This window comes from Elgaria multicarinata, chromosome 5 (assembly GCF_023053635.1).
Source record: "Elgaria multicarinata webbii isolate HBS135686 ecotype San Diego chromosome 5, rElgMul1.1.pri, whole genome shotgun sequence".
NCBI classification, from domain to species: domain Eukaryota; kingdom Metazoa; phylum Chordata; class Lepidosauria; order Squamata; family Anguidae; genus Elgaria; species Elgaria multicarinata.
Genome location: NC_086175.1, coordinates 128,434 through 137,797, shown reverse-complemented (window position 1 = coordinate 137,797; position 9,364 = coordinate 128,434). Strand labels below are relative to the sequence as shown.

The 9,364-nt window shown below is 42.7% G+C and overlaps 1 long non-coding RNA gene across 1 annotated transcript; it reads left to right on the top strand.

Annotated features, from left to right (window-relative positions):
* The first annotated feature begins 3,761 nt into the window (after positions 1-3,761).
* LOC134398592 (uncharacterized) lies at positions 3,762-7,930 on the top strand. The gene is made up of 2 exons (XR_010025442.1): positions 3,762-4,510; positions 7,895-7,930. It is a non-coding gene; the product is annotated as an uncharacterized LOC134398592 (long non-coding RNA).
* Positions 7,931-9,364: the final 1,434 nt, after the last annotated feature.

Sequence of the window (9,364 nt, the reverse complement as noted above, 5' to 3'; positions counted from 1 at the left end):
GGGAGAGGCACCCAACCCACCTGACAGGATGACACTGCAACAACTGGTGGAGACCATGGAGGACTGCTCCATCGACCCCCCTGGCCTACTAGGCATCCCGCAGCCAGATTTGGCCCAACCTGGCTCAGGTGGCCAGGGATCATCTCAGCTGCCCACCGACCAGTGTCCCAAGTGAGAGGGTGTTCTCCATGGGAGCCAACATGTCCACCACTCCTGCTTGGACACAGAACAGCTGGTCTTTCTTAAAGCAAATCTGCCCCTGCTGGGATACCCCTACCCTCAAGCCCTCGGGGGAGTGACAGGCACACATCCCTTTCATTCCACTCCACCTTAGTTTGGCAGGCTTTTCTCTTTATTTAAGTCAGGCAGCCTCATTATTATTATTATTATTGCTGTTATTTTTATTATTAATATTATTTTCATAATTATTATAATTTGTATTATTATTATTTAATACTGGCTGCGCTTACACAGTTCAGTAACTCAACTCTGAAGGAAGAAACCCAAAGGGATAGTCTTCCAAATGTGCTATTAAGGGGATGCCAGAGCATCTCTGTCTGTCTATGGTTTTGGAACCACTGTGCCCACCTTGCTGGGTTGGTTTGCATTTTTGGCTGCATGTTTGAAAATTGAGGCAATCTTGGGCTTACTGACTTGTGCAATCATCATCACTGACTGCTGCTAACTGCTTCTGTGTGGCTGACTTTGCGCAACACTTCCAGCGTTGTCCAATATTGCATTTCTGCTTACAGCCACATTATGTATGTATTATTGACTGGGCTACCTACTCCCTAACTTACAGTCGTTGACTGCTACTTGGTATCTGAATGGGAAGACCCTGAGGCTGTGTTAGGCTACCTTTACAACACAAAAGAACACTGAAGGGGAGATTTGCATTTGAATGGATAGTGTGAAATCTTCTTGAATACTGGAATGCACACCTGCTTTGCAAATGGCTCTTGGCTTAGAATGGCTGTTTGACTGCTTTGTCTTCAGAAACCATATTTTAATTTCACAGTGGACGGCAGTGCAGATATTCCATTGCACCTCTGTGCCAGTAATAATTTGGAACATATGTGTACCTACAGTCCATCTGTCTTGTAAGGTTCAAAACTGTCCAGTTTTTCTCATGAAAGATGAGAAGGTTATATTTGCACTTAGCTTATCATTTTCCATCATATTCTTATTATTACTTATGATTGGCTTTGTGCACAGTTCAGAAAATCAACTCTGAAGGAAGGAAACCAAAGGGATAGTCTTCCTACCGTGCTATTAAGGGGATGCTACAGCATCTCTGTGCCCACCTGTCTGCCAGCATTGTGGGGTAGCCAGATCTTGTGGGTCTTACCCATGGATCTATTGCATACTCATGCAATGCGATAGCACCTCGCTGCCTGCCTCCTCTGCCTGCCTGCCTGCCCTCTGTGCCCACCTGTGTGCCAACATTGTGGGGTAGCCAGATGATGAGGCTGTGTTAGTCTAACTGTAAAACACAAAAGGACACTGACGGGGAGATTTTCATTTGAACGGATAGCGTGATCTTCTGAATACACAGCTTCTCTCTTCGCTAAGAGAGTCTGGCTGCTTAAACCGTTCCTTTGAAAAATCATATTTTAAAGAGTTGATTGCAGGAGAACCACTGCACAAATGTGTTTAATTTTTTTCACAGATGGCTCACACCAGGCCACCTGTACGTTCTCCAACTTTCATGTGTGTATCTTGAAAAATGAGATAGTTATAGCACTTTGGATTGCTTGAAAAATCACATTTTAAAAAAATTCATTGCGTCCAAACCACTGCACAGATGTGTCTGAAAATTTCCACACAGGACAAGCACAATGCCATCTAAGCTCACAAAGTTTCATGTTTCTATCTTGAAAAGATAGGAGTTGCTCATGGACTCGCCAGGTGTGCTGCCTCCCTGGAGCACAGATTAGAGATGTGACTGAAGGGTTACCGAAGCTCATAAAGTCCATGGACACATACCCCTTTCTTCTCATCCATGTGGAAACAAATGATGTCGCCAAGCAGAGCTACGAAGAAATCATTTCAGACTTTGAAGCTCTGGGAAGGAAACTGAAGAACTTTGGGGCCCAGGTAGTTTTCTCATCCATCCTCCCGGTTCTTGGAAGAGGATTAGAAAGGGAAAGAAAAATACTCCGGATGAACGACTGGCTACAAAGGTGGTGGTGACATGAGAGTTTTGGATTCTTGATCCATGGGCTATGCTACTTGGAACATGGACTGCTGGCAAGGGATGGGTTGCACCTCACAAGGGCTGGAAAGAATGTGTTCGGCCACAGCATGAAGAACTTTATCAGGAGGGCTTTAAACTGAATCTTACGGGGGTGGGAGACGTAAACCTCGAGGCAACAGTGGATGAAGGCCAATGCACCACAGTACAGAGAACAGCTCCAATAGTGCCCCAAAATAGTGTCTGCAACAATGTAGGAACAAAGCCAGACTATAAAACACATGATCTTCGATGTCTATATACTAATGCCCAGAGCATGGGAAACAAACAGAACAAACTTGAACTCTTATTAAATGAAGGCAAATACGACTTGATAGGTATAACTGAAACTTGGTGGGATGACTCCCATGACTGGAATATAGCAAATGAAGGATATAACTTGTTCAAAAAGAACAGAAGAAATAGAAAGGGAAATGGAGTTGCACTATATGTTAAAATCACCGATCTTAGCACAAAAATACAGGTGGATCAGACTGGAAGCCCCATCGAGAGCATGTGATAAGTAAGGTCCCATGGCAAATGAGCCTAATGAGAAAAGGAGTGCAGGATGAGTGGGAGTATTTAAAAAAGGAAATTTTAAAGGCACAGTTACAAACAATTCCAACAAGGAGAAAAGATAGAAGACAACAGAGGAAACCAATGTGGCTCCACAAAAGCTTAGAGATGACCTGAAAACAAAAAAGGATACGTATAGGAAGTGGAAGGAATGCCAGGCTACAAAAGAAGAGTACAGACAGGTGGAGCAGAAGTGCCGAAATGGCGTCAGGAAGGCTAAAGCTCAGAATGAGCTGAGATTAGCGAGGGATGCTAAAAGCAATAAAAAGGTTTTCTTCAGATATGTGAGTAGTAAAAGACAAAGGAAAGAAATGGTGGTTCAACTGCTTAATGAGAATGGCAAATTGATAACAGATGACAAAGAAAAGGCTGAAGTGATCAATTCCTACTTTGCCTCAGTCTTCTCCCAAAAGCAGGTCTATGACCCCCCCTGGAAAAAGTGAAGCAGAAGTTGAGGGTGCAGGATTACAGTTTGAGATTGATAAACAAATGGTCAAAGAACACCTAATTTCCTTGAATGAGTTCAAATCTCCAGGGCCCGATGAACTGCATCCTAGAGTAATGAAGGAGCTAGCGGAAAAACTCTCAGAACCTTTGTCTATTATCTTTGCAAAATCATGGAACACGGGTGAGGTGCCGGACGACTGGAGGAGGGCTGACGTCCCTATCTTCAAAAAGGGCAAAAAGGAGGAACCTGGGAACTATAGACCAGTCAGTCTGACATCCATCCCTGGGAAAATTCTGGAGTAGATTATAAAGAAGTCAATCTGTAAACACCTTGAAATCAATGCTGTGATCACTAGAAGCCAACATGGATTTGTCAGGAACAAATCCAGTCAGACTAATTTGATCTCATTTTTTGATCGGATAACCTCCCTTGTGGACCGTGGAAATGCTGTGGATGTCATATATCTTGACTTCAGCAAAGCTTTTGACAAAGTACCACATGTGTCGCGGAATTTTAGCTGGTTCTTTTGCTATGCCCATAGGTATGAGAAAATGGCCTATCATCCTTAGCTATAGTTCATAAAGTTCATGGCTTCCTGTTCCTTTAAACCTTGTTTTTAATGCTGCAATTGCTTTTGCTTTTAGAGTTAAGTTGATGCAGAAACTATGTGACAACATAGGCGTTGTCCACCCCGGCAGTCAGAGGGTGGAGGATGCCTGCAAGGAAAGATAACCAAGAAAATAAGAGATAGAGATGTTTTTCTGTTTTTCTGTAACTGTGATATCTTCTAGTCAGAGAAGCACTCATACTCTGTACATGCCTAAATGCTTAGCTTCTTATTGGTTGTTGCATTTTCAGAACTGTATTATGATTGGTGAGAAAGTTCTGCCATGGTATCTAAGGGGAACTGACTCTATAAATATGTTGACATTTCCTGAAATTATTGGGCAGTTTCCTCAGACTGCCACCTTGCAGCGCTGCTCGTAATAAACCTTCTAAGGAGAGAGAAATTGTGTCTTGAGAGTCTTTGACCACCACTCAGCGAACCACACAGGAACCCGTGGTTTCGGGTTCCGCCACAATTTGGCGACGAGGACGGATGAGTGGTACACTGGAGAGCCTCTGCTCATGGAGACCTGACACAGGAAATCCTCCAACGTGCGCACAGATCAGGTGAGTAGGAACCACATTAAAATCCTACAACAGGAGGGCTTTCCTTGGTCAACTCTCCCTGTGGCTGGAGTTTTCTAGCGGTAAGTGTCATGTAAAGTCAGTGACGCCTGTTTTAAGGCATTCTCTTTCATTAGAAGAAGAAGAAAAAAAAAAAAAAGCAGGGAAAACTTGGGATCCAGAGATAGGTTGGGGAGTGAGACTTGCTTGAATGTGTCAATGGTGAATGGCACTGGGAAAACCCGTCACTCATAGTGCTAGCCCCACCGGGCCGTGACCGCTATGACGTTGTACGGCAGGTCCAGCTGCGGATGAATGATAAGCTGATAAGCAAGTCACATACTTTGGGAACGCGCGTTGATAAGACCTCCTGGAAGTGAGGCAGCTTAAAAAGATTTGTGGTCAGACCTAAAAATAAATTAAGGGGGAAAAAAAAAAAAGGGAAAAAATTGCTCTAAGACCTAGGCAAGCAGGAGTTCCTCTGATAAGGGTCCTAAAAAGCGCATTGACGCTAAACTGGCGGAGCATAGATTGCTCCTAAAAGTCATTGTGGTCCACAGTGGACCCGGTTTGGGTAAGCCCTCTAAGGAGGCACCAGGAAGGACCCGGTGTGGGTAAGCCCTCTAAGGAGGCACCAGGAAAGTCTGGGGTCGCGCCCCAGCCTGGGTAGAAGACCCAGTCCGGCCAAGAAAATAATAATAATAAAAAAAAATAGAAAAAGAGGAAACAGGAGGAGAAAGAGAAAAAGAAAAAAAGGGAACAAGAAATAATCAGCTGAAAGAGCTCAGATAAAGAAACCTTAACAGTAGAGACACACGTTCCAAACAGGAACATTTATGTCTGTTTGTTTGTCTTCCTTCCTACCCCAATCCCTATTATGAGCCTGAGAAATAACAGGACTCCTATATAAGCCATACCTGTGTTATGTGTAATGTGACATGTCTGAATGAGTTGCCCTGAATGAGTGGACCACCTTGCAAAGGGACAGTGCCGTTAGGGGGGTGAGAAAAGCACAGACACCCTGTTATAAGCCCTGTTGTGAAAACCCCTGTTGTGCTTGTGCCCAAAAACCCAGAAGTTGCCACGTACGAAAGCTCTTCACGTGCTTGAGTGTGATAACGAGAAACGGTGTGCATAGATAAGAACAGAAGAAATAGCTGCTGTGGTTTTTTTTGTAAGTAACCTCAGACTGTGGAGCAAAAGAGATAATGGGAAGCTCCGGGTCAAAAACAGGCAGCCCAGAATCAGAAAAAACCCCGTTAAAGAAAATGTGTAAGATCTACAAAGATCGTATGCCATCTAGGTTGAATTTAAAAAGATTAGTGACTCTGTGTCAAGACAAGTGGCCATGTTTTACTAAAGATCTACCCTCATTGCAGTGGCCTGTAGTAGGGACATTTGAACCCGAAAGACTCACGCACTTGAGGCATTATTTAGAAAGAAAACAGCCCTCCCAGATGGATTACTGGTTTCTTTGGGATGATCAAAGATCAAGATTGCAAGTAGAGAGTGTAATAGCCAGTCAGAAAAATAGCTTGAATCTGCTTAAACAGAAGTTGGGACTGTCAGCCAGCCAGATAGCCTCAGCCCCTTTGCTGCAGCCCCAGAATGACCAAGCACTGTTTGCACATTTAGGACCTTTAGAAGACATTAGAAGCACTCCCAGTAAATTTCTCCCTGTGCGTACTTATCCAAATTTTGCTGATCCAAACCAAGCTCCAATTAGAGCTTACCAGCCCTGGAGTTCCTCTGATATTTGGAATTTCAAACAGAGGTTGCCAGCCCTTAGAGAAGACCCTGAGAGATTTATTGAAGAGCTTCAAAATTTGGCAACATTATATAACCCTACAGCGTTAGATCTTGAAGATCTGCTGAGAATGGTCATACCTAAACATGATTTTGATAGAATTTTAGTTGCGGCCAGAAACCCTAATAACCAAGCCCTTACAGCCTGGCCAGCAAATCCCCAAGCAGGAGAAATAGGTTTGACAGACGCAGACCTCCAGCGAATGAGACAAGAAAGAGAAACATTGTGGCAAGCAATTCGACAAATTTGTGGCAAACGCATAAATATGACTGCCATTCGAGACACAAAACAACTTAAAGATGAAAGCCCCAGAGCTTATCAAGCACGTCTGGAGTGTGCTATTAGAAAGCATTCTAATCTAGACCCAAGCGATCCACAAAATGCCTGGCAAATAACTGATTTGCTTCTAAATGGGCTTATCAGTGAAATTTCAGGTAAAATTAGGACTGCAGTCATCGGGTATCGGGAGGCCACGCCCGAGGAAATTCTACGGGCCGCCACCCAATACTGGGATGACATCCAAGAAAGAAAACTAGGAAAAGAAAAATTAGAAACCAAGTTGCTAACCTTGCAAATAGAACAGCTCCAGACTCAAATCCTACCTTAAGAAGTTTGGCTAAACAGTGCATAGACGCAGTATTGCAACTAAGAAGACCTAAAGAAAAAGCAGTTGATTTGAAATTAAGAAAAAATTGTGGGTTAGAGTTCCACCGTCGCAGCCTTGTTGATAACCAAATCTACACAATTTCTATCGAATCAGAGATTGACTCGATACGAGCAGATACTACCAGCAATTACCCTTAAACAGTGCACTACCTTAAATGATTGTGAAGTGGTAATTCAAGAATTTGACTGATGTTACATTGCCAGCTCCAGATATAGTTCTGTTTACTGATAAACAGAAACAGCTGAGGAGAGCTAGTAGCCAGATATGCAGTAATTTCTCAAGTACTGATAAAATAAAACAAAAAGGGGAAGTGTATACCACATTAGAAAGTTTCGCTCTGCCACGAAGTGCACAAGCCGCAGAATTAATTGCTTTAACCAGAACCTAGCAAAAGGTTTGTCAATAAATATTCATACAATATTGTTTTGTAATCTGTCATGCAGTTGAGCAAATCTAAGAATATAGAGGCTTTATGACAGCCGCAGGAGGGCCTATAGCAAATAGCCCTTTAGCTGCAAAGTGGTTTTGCAGCTAATTGCATCTTGAGATTTAGTTAAGACACTAACATACTTAAACTATCTGCACACACCCGTGAGTTTATAGTCCATTTCAATATTGCAGATTGACTTTATTGAATTTACTAACGCAATAAGATTTAAATACTGTTTGACTGTTGTGTGCATTTTCAGTAGATGGGTAGAAAGTTTTCCTGTATAATATGCAACAGAAAAATCCACAATTAAATGCTTACTAAGAGAAGTGGTGCCCAGGTTTAGCGTACCTTTAAGGGTAGATTCAGACTATACTACGAATTAAGTGAAATTCCTTTGGTGTTAATGAACTTGAGAAACAGCCCCAACAGAAAACATAGACTCACACAACATAAGATTGTATTTGGGAAGCTTATGGCTGTTGGACTGTCTCTGCCAAAACCATTTTTCCCCTCACTGAGAGCAGTGAGGAAATAATCTGTTATGTTCTACACTTACACAGACTATTAGTTCAACTCCAAAGAAAAATGAGAAACAAGCAACTGATTCCAGCTGATGTTCCATGTCATCATTTCCAACCAAGAGATGCAGTGTTCATAAAAGTCCATAAAAAGCCCAATTCGTTGGCTCCTACTTAGGACGGGCCTTGTATTGTGTTGCTGACCACACACACCTGGATACATGCAGCCCCTGTGAAAAAGCTAAATCCAGGATGCCAGACGGATGATCCAGATGATCCAGTTGCACTAGAAAGTTACTCAGACCTGATTGAGATGTTAAAGGATGAAAGAAGCTGTCAGGAGGAAGCCAAGAGAGCCCCCTGTACATGCTAAGCGACCAAGTGTCCAGTGGAGAGAGCGAGTTGAGGCTGAAGAGCAGGAACTCCCCTCCACGGAACGACATCTGGTCAGTCAGCAAGATCAGCTGTCCTTTTAACCTCAAGTCAAGAGTTTCAGAGTTAACGAGGCATAATAACCCTCCAACGAAATCTGGATGCTCTAAGAGACATTCAGTGAAGAGAAGATATTAAGACAACGCCGTTACAACTACTTTGTGTGTTTTTAACCTCTATAGTTCTCTGAATTGTAAAAATGAAATTTGAGTGTGTGTTATTTCTTATTATACAAGCCCTGCCTTGCATTGCAATCCAAAAAAGAGTCTCAAAAGCATCCCATGACTTGAGCAGGTAAAAAAAAAAAAAGGTATTCAGTTGCATTATTAAGCAAAGAACAAAAGAGTGAAGATTAGAGCTTTAATAGAGAATGGTTTTATGGCTATGGGCAAAGCAACGACCATCAGGAGGGAATCTGTCGTGGAATTTTAGCTGGTTCTTTTGCTATGCCCATAGGTATGAGAAAATGGCCTATCATCCTTAGCTATAGTTCATAAAGTTCATGGCTTCCTGTTCCTTTAAACCTTGTTTTTAATGCTGCAATTGCTTTTGCTTTTAGAGTTAAGTTGATGCAGAAACTATGTGACAACATAGGCGTTGTCCACCCCGGCAGTCAGAGGGTGGAGGATGCCTGCAAGGAAAGATAACCAAGAAAATAAGAGATAGAGATGTTTTTCTGTTTTTCTGTAACTGTGATATCTTCTAGTCAGAGAAGCACTCATACCCTGTACATGCCTAAATGCTTAGCTTCTTATTGGTTGTTGCATTTTCAGAACTGTATTATGATTGGTGAGAAAGTTCTGCCATGGTATCTAAGGGGAACTGACTCTATAAATATGTTGACATTTCCTGAAATTATTGGGCAGTTTCCTCAGACTGCCACCTTGCAGCGCTGCTCGTAATAAACCTTCTAAGGAGAGAGAAATTGTGTCTTGAGAGTCTTTGACCACCACTCAGCGAACCACACAGGAACCCGTGGTTTCGGGTTCCGCCACACATGACATTCTGATTAACAAACTAGCTAAAAGTGGGCTAGATGGAACAACTATTAGGCGGATTCACAGTTGGCTACAGAATCGA